At 46.2% G+C, this 14496-nt stretch overlaps 1 protein-coding gene across 14 annotated transcripts in view; it reads right to left on the reverse strand.

The window, feature by feature from the left end:
- MAP4 (microtubule associated protein 4) overlaps nt 1-4874 on the reverse strand; it is a 193445-nt gene extending 188571 nt beyond the window's left edge. For 3 of the 14 annotated variants that reach the window (XM_059160761.1, XM_059160764.1, XM_059160762.1), the window contains exon 1: nt 4383-4872. The gene's annotated coding sequence lies outside the window, so the exon portion shown is untranslated. Of the gene's footprint in view, nt 1-4382 lie in introns of all 14 variants that reach the window. The other 11 variants (XM_059160757.1, XM_059160760.1, XM_059160773.1 and 8 more) reach the window with 8 other exon arrangements.
- Between the last annotated feature and the right edge of the window lie 9622 nt (nt 4875-14496).

A 14496-nucleotide genomic window follows, 5' to 3' on the forward strand; every position in this document is an offset into this window, starting at 1 on the left:
ATTGATGTCTTAATTTTAATAAATGTCTCACTACAGAAGATGTTAAATTTAAGGAAAGCTAGGGGTGCCTGGGTGGCTCAGTGGGTTAAAGCCTCTGCCTTCGGCTCAGGTCATGATCCCAGGGTCCTGGGATCAAGCCCCACATAGGGCTCTCTGCTCAGCAGGGAGCCTGCTTCCCCCTTTCTCTGCCTACTTGTGATCTCTTTCTGTCAAATAAATAAAATATTTAAAAAAAAATTTAAGGAAAGCTAGATAAAGATTATATGGACATTCTGTACTATCTTGACAGTCTTCTATAAATCTAAAATTATTTCAAAATAAATTATTTTTTAAACTGCCTTATTGTAAAGTCAGAAAGAGGGAAAGTAATACATTTTAAAAGAAATTTAAATACATGCAAACCAATAAGATAGTTTTTATGGTGAGAAGATTAACATTTTCAAGTGCTTGGGAGGTACAGTAGGTTTAAGTGTCAAGATTCCTAGTGTCAGCTCAGGTTGTGATCTCAGGGTGGTGCGATAGAGCTGCACAGAGTCCCACTGGGATTCTCTCTCTTGCTCCCCCTCCCACCCTCGCTCCTACAGGCACATGCTCTCTCTCTCTCTCTCTCAAATAAATAATTAATTAATTAACCCCCCCCCCCCCAGGGGCACCTGGGTGGCTGGCTTAGTTGTTGGGTGTCTGCCTTCTGCTCGGGTCATGATCCTGGGGTTCTAGGACCGAGCCCAGAGTCGGGATCCCTGCTCAGCAGGAAACCTGTTTCTCCCTTTCCCACTCCCCCTGTTTGTGTTCCCTCTCTCACTGCATCACTCTCCATCAAATAAGTAGATAAAATCTTAAATATATATATATATATTAAAAAGAAAAGGAAGATTAACTTTTCTACTGTACAAACAAATGCCAAAGTAAACTGGATTGACTTTCAAGCTCAAAAATTTATTGACATACAGGGCGCCCGGGTGGTGCCCTCCGTTAAGCCTCAGACTCTTCGTTTCGGCTCAGGCTGTGATCTCAGGATGGTGAGACTGAGCCCTGGATCCCTTGGCACTCAGCTTGGAGTCTGCTTAAAACACTCTCTCTCCCTCTCCTCTGTACCCCCCCCACCAATGCGCGCACTACCACATGCTCACTCTCTCAAAAATAAATTAATTAATCAAAAATTTAATGACATACAAAATCAATTCCCATTAGGTCTGTGTCGAGAGATTAGCGCAGGAAGCTCTAAAAAGGTAGTGAATATGATCCCTCATATATATTAGTTTGCTTTAACCCCTTTCTTGATCATAATTGTCCTCAACACATTCCTAGCAGTAAGTCTACAGAAACCTGGTTCTAAAAGTGCCGTTTAGAAGAACAAAGTGAAATCAGTGACATTTACTCGGTTTCCTTTTCAAATTGACCAAATCAAATGAACCACCAGATGACTTCCATTAGGTCAAAATGTTCCTCAGATTTTTCTTGCTTTTTAAGGGAAAATAAAATCTACACATCAACTAACCATGCTTAATATTTAAAAAAAAGAAAAAGGGGGGCACCTGGCTGGTTCATTTGGTGGACCGAACATGCAACTCTTGATCTCAGGGTCCTGAGTTTGAGCCCCATGTTGGGGGTAGAGATTACTTAAAAACAGTAGTAACAGTAATTTTAAAAAGAAGGGAAAAAAGGAAGAGGAGGAGAAGAAAGAAGAGAAAGAGGAGGAAGAAGATGCCCTACATTCGAAGGGTCAACAGCAAAAATTTCAAGAGACAAAGATGGATCAATCGGGGAAAAAGAACAAGACACTGAAATCGGGAAGAACAAACTAATGCCAAGTCACCTATCTTGATGGGGATGAGAGGTTCAAATCACACAAACACTCCCCTTTACACAAGGGGACACTCACTTCCACAAACACCCCCACCCTAAAACCAAAATTAAAACCCCAAGGCAGTATCTTTCCCAGATCTCAATCCATTTCAAGCAAGCTTGGGAAACCTGTCCTACTTTCCTCTGAATGCCAGAGTAAGCAATTAATAAAAAGTTTTCATATTCTCAAGAAAAATTAAAAATAGAGCAAAGCCACCTAGAAATAAGAACCCAGGTGCTTCCTTTATTGTCAGCAAACAATGGAAAATGACTTTTTAATACATAATGTAAACCTACTTGTAAATTTGAGAAATTTGACACAGGTTAAATAGGCTGAAATGATAAGTATTGGAAGAGATGACTAAAAAAAGAACGACACTGAGACAGGGTGGGAAAATGTCTTTAGAAGTTTCCCAGCACTGTCACACATTAATGTATTTATTCATACAATGGGAAAAGAAGGGAAACTCACTAGAATTCAGTAACTTGATTAAAACATCCCAAGAACATCCAAGGTCCTTAGTTTCCATTCTATAATCAATTGCCTTTTTATTACTGATTTGGCTGGCCAGAAACAAAGGAGGTGTCCTAGCCAGTGGATAATTAATTCCAACTGTGTACATGGCACCTTATACTTTTGGTGTAAATAAACTCGTACCTGGTTTATCAGTCTCTGGTGAGATTACTTTGCATGAATAAATTCTCAAGCGCTTGAGTCACCCTTGCATAAACCAAAAATTTCACGTCTCTAAACTAGTGGGGGGTTGGGGGGAATCCAGAGAGACCTTGACGTGGATGCCAGTTCCGCCACATAACTATCTGTGTGACCCCTTATTTCTACCAGTCTCAATTTCCCCATCTGTAAACAAATACCTACGGTTAGTGCCTAGAAGATGGCTCAAGTGCTCACAAGGTGATAGCTTTATTATTTTTAAGCCAAACTGGAGAGGAAGACTACCACTGATCCAGGAACATCTCACTTGAAAAGGAGTAGTCTAGACCATCAAACCACTGCACTGGAAAGACATCCCCTGAAGAGAGAGATCCAGTCTCAGAGAGGTGAGAGTAGCAAAATTTAAAAGTTGCAAGTAAAGTACCTGCTGCACTGCACAGCTCTCCCTTAGCAACTCCAGTGTTGTCTACCAAACACCCAGCCGGTAATAGTTAGAGCATGACAACTGTTCACTCTAAATCCATGTGCTCAGCTTGGATTCAGGACTGATTTATAAAAATAGCTGTTGCTGCTGCTCTTTGAATCTCTTTGAGCTGATGACTGGGCAGTGTTACCCTATAGGCCTAGAGCAGCTGTATTCCCTCACCACACCCATTTCTCTGCCTACCCAGCCGAGCTGACGGTACCCCCCTCCCATCTCTGCAGCATACTATTCTCCCTCTTCCTGGGCTGAGTGAGCAAATTACAAGCACAAATATCCCCTGATGCAATGCCACAACCATCCCTGGGAAAGAGCAGAGGCAGTTGCCAAAAGTGCAGCAGCAGGGAAACGGGCGGGAGACAGACAGACACACACACACACACACACACACACACACACAGCAAGGAACACTGCAATGCTATGCAGCCCGGGAGAGCGAATCGAGAGGCCCTGGGGAGCAATAGTGTAACCGAACCAGAGGAGGGAAGGAAGAAAGGGAGTTTCCAGGAGAGAGCTGGGTAACAGTAACCTTCCCGAGAAACACCTTCCACACCGGGTCTGGGTGCTAAAACACAAACCTAAGCGTAATGACTGCCTCCTCCCTAAAGTAGCAAAAGCATTTAATTTACACGTTCCTGGGTGGAAACAAACAAAAAACCCAACGTCCTGACCCCCACGGGGTAATTTCACCAAAAAAGGGCTCAAGCAACACCAGCGGAGAACCTGGTCCAGGTGCTAAATCACAATCTCGGTTCTGGGTAACGTTTCCAACTGCCCCCTCCCGGTCCCAGTCCCAATCCTCCCATCCCCACCCTTGCTGCGACGGCTTTGCCCTCCCGCAGCCAGACACACGCTAGTCCCCCAGCAGTGCGGGAGGAGACGCGCGCAGAGAGCCCAGGCTGGGGCCCGGTTCTCCAGACCGCCCCTCAGCCCCGCCCGTAACCCCAGACTGGCCACTCTCTCTAGCTCACATCAACCCCACCTCAACTGACCCCCGAAGTCTCACGGACCTTTGAGTTTTTCTATGCCCCCGAACCCCACCCAGGGCCGCAGACCGCAGCCGACCCTCGCTCCGCGAGCGCAACCCCATCCTGAGCCCAAAGCATGTCGCTCGGCCCCACGCCCCAGACGCCCGAAACCCCGGTCCTCTCAGCCCCGTCCGCCCCGAGGCGCCCCCGGATCACTCCTCTAAGCCTCGGAAGATCACGCCCGCAGGCCCCCAGCCCGGCCGCCCCCGCGTCCCACAGGCCCGTGGCCACCGCCCTTCCCAGCCTCCCGCGGGCCCTGCGGGGTCCCAGGCGCCCGCGGGGCGCGGCTCGGGCAGCCCCCGGGACAGTGGGGAGGCCGCCCCTCAGATCGGGCCCCGCCTGCCGCCGCACCTACCCGCCGCCGCTGCGCCTGAGCCGAAGCCGGAGGGAGCCGGGAGACTGCCGGGAGGAGCCGGGAGAAGTCGGGAGGAGCCGGAGCCACCGAGCAAGCCCGTGGGGCGGGGCGCAGGGAGGCGGCCGCTTCCTCGTCGCCCTCTTGAGGGCCGGCGCGAGGGAGGGGCGCCGCCACCGCCTATCCCGCGGGCGCCGCTGCTCCGACCAATAAACGCGGCGAGGGGGCGGGCGGAGGGCTGAGGCAAGCCAATGGGCGTCGGCCCCGCCGCCTCGACCTCGCAATGGTAGCGGCGCGAGCGGAGGGCCGTTGGGGGCGAGGTACGCGTGGGGGCTTCAGACTCCCGCCTCCCGCCGGCTAGCACCCGGGCGGCCGGCGGGTAGACCGACTGCCGCCAGGGCTTTGTAGTGGACGTTGCTTCCTTTCAGAACTTGGGTGCTTGGAGCGGAGAGGATGCGAGCGGCCGGGTACACGCGGCCAGGGCCCGGGTCTCCCCACCCGCGGGGCCTGCGGGCTCTGTGATGTAACCTGGGCGGGGCGCGAGGCGGGGCCTAGGGCGCGGGCCAGCTGGTCGCGGGAAGGAGTTGTGGGGGGACGGGGTGCGGGTGTGGGGCCCCTCTAGGGCTGCGCTGCCACCAGCCACAAGCGACGTGGCTGTTTCATGTTGAAACGTGCTGTAGGTGTAGAGTACACATCGGATTTCCGAGACTTAGCACCAAAAAATAGATCTCATTCATAATTTTATATTGATTATAAACGACAGTTGATAGCAAAATTGGTTATTACCGTTTTAGATCTATTTGATTAAAGAAAACACATTTAAAATAGTTTCGTGGTGTTTTTTTTTGTTTTGTTGTTGTTTGCTTTTTAAAATGTGGCCACTAAGAAACTTAAAATTACTGTTTGGGTCACGTTATACGTTTGCTAGCTACCAGTGGTCCAGAAGGAAAAGTGATGGCTCACGCCTACTGAGTACTTATTATAGTCCAGGCACTCTCGTTTAAGTGTGTGACACCTAATAACTCCTTTGCTGTCACAAGGATGCTCTACAATTGGTGTTAATGTTCCCATTCTCATTTTACAGATTGAGAAACAAACACAGAAGTTTGGTAATTTACCTAATGACCGGCAAGCCAGCAATCAGAGTGGTGCCTTAACTCAGGCAACCAGGCCTGGGGACCATGTAGTCAACCCCTAGAGCTGGCTGGTTACCTGCTTTAGAAAGAACACTGGACTTGCTTGAAAGCAAGTGTCACCGTGGGGAAGTTCAGCTTCAGCTGCCTTAGTAAAAGTGGGATAATGCAGTCACCGGCCTCTGACATAGCCCCCATTAGGGTCACCTGGAAGTAGCAGAGTGAGGTAGTTAAACTTGGACTCTGGACCCTGAGTCCTTGTGTACAAATCTGGGGACTGCTACTTACAAGTTATATGAGCTTGCGGGAGATATTTCATCTCTCTGCTCCTCATTTTCCTCAACTGTAAAGTAGATAGTAGTGGCACCTAGTTTATTAGGGTTGTTAGGTGGGTCATATGTGTTGATATATATAAAGTGCTTAGATTGGTACCTAGCATTTAGAGTACTGCTCATAATGACTATGAAGGAGTATTTATGGCTTATACAAATACAGAGGAATGAAGAGTAGAAGGATAAGTGGAAAAGGCATAGTTCTATGAATTTGGAGCCCTGCAAAGAACTTCAGGCCAGTCACAGAGAACTGAAATGACTGATCTAGGTCACAGACCAATTCATAAGGCAGGTGCTGTGGGACGAAACTCAAAGCTTTTCCCCTGTCTCACGCGCAGACTCCAGGGCAGGGGAACTACCATTACAAGCTTGAATTCATGCATCCGACAGACACTGAATGAGCACCAGCACATCAGGAAGGACTGCATAGTGATAGTCACTTACTAAAAAGTAAATAAAATAGACTTCCTATCCTAATGAATTAGCATGATTTCATATATTACTTCCACAGCTTTTTGTCCAAACAGGACTAGCTGTTGTAAGGGAAACATACAGGTGGGAGCTAAAAAGCTACTCTGATCCTTCTTGCTGCCTAAAGTAACCAGCCCCAATGTCTGTCCTGGGCTTCAAGAGTGGAATTAGCTTCAAGCTCCTTAGAAGCCAGATGACTAGGAAAATTCAAAAGTGTTAGAATATTCCATTCCTTCTTTAATAAAGTCACCATGTTACGTGTATCACATATCCCAAAATAGTCACTCAAGAGTCATTCTCAGTTATTCCCCCCTTCTCCCCATCTCAGGCCTTCCAGATGCTCCTTCTGCCTCAGAAACTTCTCCACCAACACCAATACTGTCTGGTCCAGTCCCTTTTCTCTTTCCTGCATACTGCCAGAGCTACTTCCAAGCGCTCCCTCCCACCTGTTTCAGTCCCAGTTACACAACCTACACACCACCCTCTCCAGTTCATACACTCCTCCTGCACCCCCGTACATGCCTCTCTGGTACAGCACTCACCACATATGTGGAATCATTCATGTAAACGTGGATCTGCCCTAGAAGATTGTTTCTCAAAGTACAGTCCCTTCTGTTTCCCGACCTCCAATGGATAAGAACACTTCCTCCAGTGCCAGAATACCCAGGATGGAAAGCATAGAACCCCAGCAACAGAGTTGGAAAGGATCTTAGCAAACATCCAGTTCCATGTCTAAGGATATATTTTTGAGGCTCTACAAGTTATAATAAGGCATTTTAGGATGATCTAGTGAATTTATTATACATGAAAAGTGTGCTCTTTATTTATTCATCCAAATTTTGACCAAGGACCAGGACATAGACATGAGCAGAACCCAGTGACTTACCATAGAGATTTCCCTCCAGTTTTAACAGAAACTTCTTCAGTGACTTTCCATTGCATTAAAATCCTTGGTTTTCGAGACCCTGTGCAATGATGCTGTCTCTCCAGCTCCCCTCATCCTCTGCCTTACATCTCACTATGCACAGCATCATCTCCCTTCCTTGTTTCTTGAACTGTCCCTTCTCAGGACCTTCCTCATACCACTGCCCATTCCGATGTGTAGGTAATACGGTTTTCTGTGTAGAAAATTGGGGGAGAGCTACAAACTATTAGAATTAATAAGAGTTCAGCAAGGATATTCCATATAAAGTAATATACAAGAAGGTATTGGTATATAGCACATATATTGGTATATAGCATTTCTATATATCAATAATCATCTATAAAATATGATAGGAAAAAATAAAATCAATATGGTACCTAGGAATTAACCTTAACAATAGAGTTGTAAGACTTCTATGGATAAACATTATGGGGGTGCTGAGTGGCTCAGTCGGTTAAGTTTCTGCCTTCGGCTCAGGTTATGATGCCAGGATCCTGGGATTGAGCCCCACATTGCACTGGGCTCCCTGCTCAGTGGGGAAGCCTGCTTCTCCCTCTCCCTCTGCCACTCCCCCTGCTTGTGATCTCTTGTTCTCTCTCTGTCAAATAAATAAATGAAATCTTTTTATAAAAAAAAAGAAAAACAGGGGCGCCCGAGTGGCTCAGTGGGTTAAAGCCTCTGCCTTCCGCTTGGGTCGTGATCCCAGGGTGCTGGGATCGAGCCCTGCATTGGGCTCTCTGCTTAGTGGGGAGCCTGCTTCTTCCTCTCTCTCTCTCTCTGCCTACTTGTGATCTCTGTCTGTCAAATAAATAAATAAAATCTTTTTAAAAAATCATTTTAAAATTTCACTTTTTTTTTTTTTTTAAGAGAGAGAAAGAGCACAGAGGTGAAGGGCAGAGGGGAAGGAAGAGAATCCTAAGCAGGCTCAACATACAGCACGGAGCCCAATGCGAGGCTCAATCTCACAACCACAAGGTCATGACCTGAACCGAAATCAAGAGTTGGATGTTTAACTGACTGAACCACCCAGTCACCCCAAAACTTGACAAAGTTAGAAGGAACTACATTTATGGCTCAATCATTAAGCATCTGCCATCAGCTCGGGTCATAATCCCAGGGGGCCCTGGGATCCAGCCCTGCATCCTGCTCCCTGCTCAGCGGGAAGCCTGCTTCTTCCTCTCCCACTCCCCGTGCTTGTGTTCCTTCTCTTGCTGTGTCTTTCTCTGTCAAATAAATAAATAAAATCTTTAAAAAAAAATACATTCACGGAGCTATCTTGATGCTCTCAAGGTAGGAATTTATAGCTCTCAAGGTGGTACCAACACTTGCCAGATAAATACACAACTTTAACATACCAATTATTATCATAATTTATGACGTTTATGTAAGAATTCCATGAGGAGAGGGAAGTAAAAGTACATGGATTGGAATTTGAATAGAATAGGATCATAGAATTAAGTGCCAGAAGAATCTTTTGGGTCATTAAACCCAAACCTTTTTCAAGTGAGGTAACTGAGACACGATGAAGACCCACAAGAAAGTGGCAGAACCCAGACTTGAACCTACTTTCCGATCTTCAGGCAGGATTTTCTTTCATCTTTAAAATGATGTAATGTATGGGGCGCCTGGGTGGCTCAGTTGGTTGGGCGTCTGCCTTCAGCTCAGGTGGTGATCACAGGATCCTGGGATGAAGCCCCCAATTTGGGCTCTCTGCTCAATGGGAAGCCTACTTCTCCCTCTCCCTCTGCTATTCTTCTTGCTTCTGTCAAAGAAATAAAATAAGACAAAATAAGATAAAATAAAATAAAATGGTGTAGCATAGGGATGCCTGGATGACTCAGTCAGAGGAGCATGTGACTCTTGATCTCAAGTTTGTAAGTTCAAGACCCATGTTGGATGTAGAGATTACGTTAAAAACTAAAATAGGGGGACGCCTGGGTGGCTCAGTGGGTTAAGCCACTGTCTTCGGCTCAGGTCATGATCCCAGGGTCCTGGGATCGAGCCCCAAATCAGGCTCTCTGCTCAGCAGGGAGCCTGCTTCCTCCTCTCTCTCTGCCTGCCTCTCTGCCTGCTTGTCATCTCTCTCTGTCAAATAAATAAATAAAATCTTTAAAAAAAAAAAAAAAAAAACTAAAATAGGGGCGCCTGGGTAGCTCAGTGGGTTGAGCCTCTGCCTTCGGCTCAGGTCATGATCCCAAGGTCCTGGGATCAAACCCCGAATCTGGCTCTCTGCTCGGCAAGGAGCCTGCTTCCCCCTCTCTCTCTGCCTGCCTCTCTGCCTACTTGTGATCACTCTCTGTGAAATAAGTAAAATCTTAAAAAAAAAATAAAAATAAAAAGCCCTAAAGTAATAAACAAAATGGTGTAGCATACTGATGCTGCAGACATCTGCTGCTAAAAAAAAGCTCCCTGCTACCTCCTACTTTAGTACCTGGACACTTAAAATACTTACCTACCCTGACTCTCTTGCAGTTGGGATGGCTCTGTGCCTCCCCGGATGGAGCTTTCAGGTAAGTCTTTATAAAAAAAAACAAACTAAGGGGCTCCTGGGTGGTTCAGTGGGTTGAGTGTTTGAGTTTTTATCTCAGCTCAGGTCTTGATCTCAGGGTCAGGAGTTCAAGCCCAGCGTGGAGCCTACTTTAAAAAAAAAAAAGGAAAGACAAACTCAGCTGCATAGAATACAGACACAAGGCCTAGAGGTGATGCAGGCCATCTTAAGACAATAAGGACAAGTCATGGGCTAAGGGTGAGGAGTAGGAAGATAGGAAGAGACTAGATCCTTAGCATCCTTCAGCAGCTACACTAACTTGTCCCCCTCTGGACCTCCTGTAAAGTGAAAAAAGTAACCCCTATCTCTTAAAGCTGTCATTAGTCAATAAATCTCTGGTGTAAGCTACCATTAGTCTCGCTTACATGCTGCCATATACAATCTGAGCTGGCAAATACAGTAAAAGCCCTGGACTATAAGTTCAGAAACTCCCTTACAGCCACCACTCTGCCATGAACAAGCTGTGTGCCCTTGGGCAAGCCATTTCCCTCTCTGGGCCTCGGGTTCCTCATCTTTATCAAGGGAAGTAGAACAAGATGGTCTTTTCAACTCTCACAGCGACTTCATCCATTATACATACTACGTAATGTGCAATGTAGGGTTTCCTTTCCTTCAAAACAAGACTACTTCTTTAAAGGTTTGCTAAGTGTTTCCTTGTTCCTGTAACCACAGGACTAGTTACAAAGACCTGTCCCTTTCAAGTGGATGTGATGAAATACACACTTCTGGGGCATTCCCTGTACACAAATTCCCCCAGTAGGTCCCTATTACCTCTTCCTTTGGTTAGTTTCATTCACCCATCCCTAGAGGGAGCTCAAAGGGGATTCTACTCTAAAACTAATGGAACTCGGCGCCCGGGTGGATCAATTACTAAAGCAGCTGCCTTTGGCTCAGGTCATGATCTCAGGGTCCTGGGATGGAGCCCTGCATCTCATCACATCAGGGTAACTGCTCAGCGGGTGTCTGCTTCTCCCTCCGCCCTCCCCCTGCTCATGTGCTAGCTCTCTGTCTCTCAGATAAAAAATAAAATATTTTAAAAAAATGAAATAAAACTAATGGAGCACTATGCCCACCTCTGACCTAAACGTGCTATGTAATTTCTCTTCTTGGGGCCTCAAACTCATGGTTTGTTAAATAAGAGGGTTGCAGACCCTCAAAGGGCCCTTCAAGCTCTGGAATTCTGAGTCTAAATTACACCTTCTAAATTTCATCTCACTTTGGGATAGTGCTTCCCCAGTTGCTAAGGGCTTTGCTGTCTGGCATTGTAGGTTAGCCTTTCTATAACTCTAAGATAGGCAGGGCTTACATTATCATCCATATTTTGAAGTTGAGGAAACAGATTCGGAAATGTGGAGTGATACGCCCAAGAGCACACAGTTAGTAAGTGGCAGATCTAGAACTAAAAACCACAACTTTTGATTCCTTGCTCAGTAGTCTTCCCACTATATCTTGATTTTTGAAATTTTTTCTCTTTCCCTGTTCTTTCCAGGATCTACTTCCCGGCTGCAAATTACAACTGCTCTTGGCAATGACCCCAAGACTACTCACAGTAATGACCTCAGTTGTCGGCACTTGGCAATCTCTCTAGATACATGGCTTTCCCTCAATCCTTCTTCCATCCTCTGTCCTGATCCCTCAGTCCCAATAAAACCTTCTGGTTACTTCCAAACTGAATCCAAGCATCCCACCCCATCTAGGGCTCCACTGGATATGTCAATGTCTTGAACCACAGTCTGGCCCTTTGTAACCCAATGTACTTGGGGCAGCTCTCACTTTGGTTCCGTTATTCTTCTTTACTTCACTCTTCACCCCATCCAACCTCTTGTTCATCATCTGAACTCCCTAAAGAGAAGGGGACATGGTAAAAGAAGGTAGGAACTGGGCAGTCCTTTGAGATCTTCCAGTCCAAAGGCCAAGCAGAAACTGTAAATGAGAAAGCTGATTGGTTATAATATAAAAGAGTGGCAGGGGGCACCTGGGTGGTCATTCAGTTGACCATCAGACTCTGGGTTTCAGCTAAGGTTCATGATCTCAGGGGTCATGGGAGAGAACCCCGGGTCAGGGTCTCTGCTGCCCCTCCCCCAACCCCCCCAAATAAAATATCTAAACATTAATTAATTAATTAAAATAAAACATCGTGGGGCGCCTGGGTGGCTCAGTGGGTTAAGCCTCTGCCTTTAGTTCAGGTCATCTGCCTTCGGCTCAGGTCACAATCCCAGGGGCCTGGGTTGGAGTCCTGAGCTCCTGGCTAACCCAGACCTTGTTGGGTTCCCTGCTCAGCAGGGGAGCCTGCTTCTCCCTCTGCCCCTCCCATCTGGCTCATGTTTGCTCACTCTCTCAGATAAATAAATAAATAAATAGAATCTTTTAAAAAATTTAAACTTGACTCAGGAGTTTGACCTCATCTACCATCCATATTCCAATTTTGTCACTTGACTCAATTATGGTTTTTTTTCTCCTCCTGAACAGGATCCAGAGTGGGATCAAATAACACATTCAGCTGTTATGTCTCTTTAGTTTCCATTAATGCAGAACATCTTCACAGCCTCTCTCTCTCTCTCTCTCTCTCTCTCTCTCTCTGTGTGTGTTTTATATGACATTAACACTTTTGAAGCCTTTTTTTTTTGTTTTTTTTTTTTTAAGATTGTATCTCCTTTGGGCACCTGATGTTTTCTCATGGTTAGATTCAGTCTGGAATACTGTGGAAGTGAGAGTGTGTCCTTCTCAGGACATCATACCAGGAGGCATGGGGTGTCCATCTGCCCCTCACTAGTGACGTGAATTTTAATCAACAAGTCATGGTGTTTTCTGATTTTTCCAGTGCATTGTTACCATATTTTCCCCTTGGAACTAATAAGCAATCTGTGGAGAGACACTTGAAACACGCTGACATCCTGCCTCTCATCAAAATTGGCTCAGTGGGCTAAAGCCTCTTCCTTCGGCTCAGGTCATAATCCCAGGGTCCTGGGATCGAGCCCCGCAACGGGCTCTCTGCTCAGCGGGGAGCCTGCTTCCTCCTCTCTCTCTCTGCCTGCCTCTCTGCCTACTTGTGATCTCTGTCTGTCAAATAAATAAATAAAATCTATTAAAAAAAATTATCCCTTAGATTTCGCAACCATTCATGATGAGTCTCGCCTAAACCAGTCTCCACTGCGATGGTTGCACTGAGGTAGACTCTCCAGTCCACTTGTTTGTCCACATTTACCTGCTGATACCCGGCATTTTGAGGTAAACTATATGCTTCCCATCTGGAAATTGCTTTGTGTGAGATCTGGAGTTCCACCAGAAAATGTATTCATGACTAACCTGAATAGAGGAAGGGAGAGAGCCTACCTTGCCTAGTCTTTGGGAGTAAACAAAGGGTGAACTGGGACAGTCCCTCCCAGGGTTCCAGCTAAAGGAGCTGAGACCTTCAGAGAAACAAAATAGTATAGAGGAATATGTTTCCCACATTGTCACTTTCTAATTCTGTCTCTTCCCCTCACCTATGTTGTGAGCTCCAACAGCTCACCTAGATTCTCTTGGCCTGTTTCTTAACTTGTAATGTGGAAGAATTCTTAGCTCAGAGGCTCATTGGAAGATTAAAAGGAACAATGCTCATATGTTACTGGGCCCATAGTGTGCCAAATGGGAGATGCATGTTATGTAGAAGATGAGAAAATTATGTCATGCTTGAATTATGTTTCATTTCAACAAATGTCTACGGAGAACCCATGAGGTACCAAGGCACTGGGCTTAGAGCTAGAGACTAAATGAATCAGCCCCCCAAAAGCTCACAAGCCAGAGAAAGAAAAAGACAAATTTAATTCTACCGCTGGGTATGTAGCCGAGAAAATTAAAACAGGGGCACCTGGGTGGCTCAGTTGGTTAAGTGTCTGCTTCAGCTCAGGTCATGATCCAAGGGTTCAAGTCCCACATTGGGCTCCCTGCTCAGTGAGGAGCCTGCTTCTCCCTCTCCCTCTGCCTGCCGCTCTGCCTACTTATGCTCTCTATCTCTCTGTCACATAAATAAATAAAATCTTTGATAAAAATTTTAAAAAGGGGGTGCCCGTGTGGCTCAGTCATTAAGCGTCTGCCTTCAGCTCAGGTCATTCATGATCCCAGAGTTCTGGGATCCAGCCCCACGTCTGGCTCCCTGCTCAGCGGGGAGCCTGCTTCTCCCTCACCCACTCCCCCTGCTTGTGTCCCCTCTCTCGCTGTCTCTTTCTCTCTGTGTCAAATACCTAAATAAAATATAATAATTTAAAAAGAAAGAAAAAAGAAAATGAAAACATACATCTACACAGATTTGTTCAAGAATGTTCACAGCAGGGCGCCTGGGTGGCTCAGTGGGTTAAGCCACTGCCTTCGGGTCGGGTCATGATCTCAGGGTCCTGGGATCGAGTCCCATGTCCGGCTCTCTGCTTAGCAGGGAGCCTGCTTCCCCCTCTCTGCCTGCCTCTCTGCCTACTGTGATCTCTCTCTGTCAAATAAATAAATAAAATCTTAAAAAAAAAAAAAAAAAAAAAGAATGTTCACAGCAACAATCTTCTTTTTTTTTTTAAATGGTAGCTGACAATGGGCAACTCTATTCTTTTTTTTTAACATCTTAATTTAATTTTTTTTTCAGTGTTCCAAGATTCATTGTTTATGCACCACACCCAGTGCTCCATGTGCCCTCCATAATACCCAACACCAGGTTCACCCATTCCCCAACCCCTATCGCCTC

This window comes from Mustela lutreola, chromosome 2 (genome assembly GCF_030435805.1).
Source record: "Mustela lutreola isolate mMusLut2 chromosome 2, mMusLut2.pri, whole genome shotgun sequence".
In the NCBI taxonomy this organism is placed as follows: domain Eukaryota; kingdom Metazoa; phylum Chordata; class Mammalia; order Carnivora; family Mustelidae; genus Mustela; species Mustela lutreola.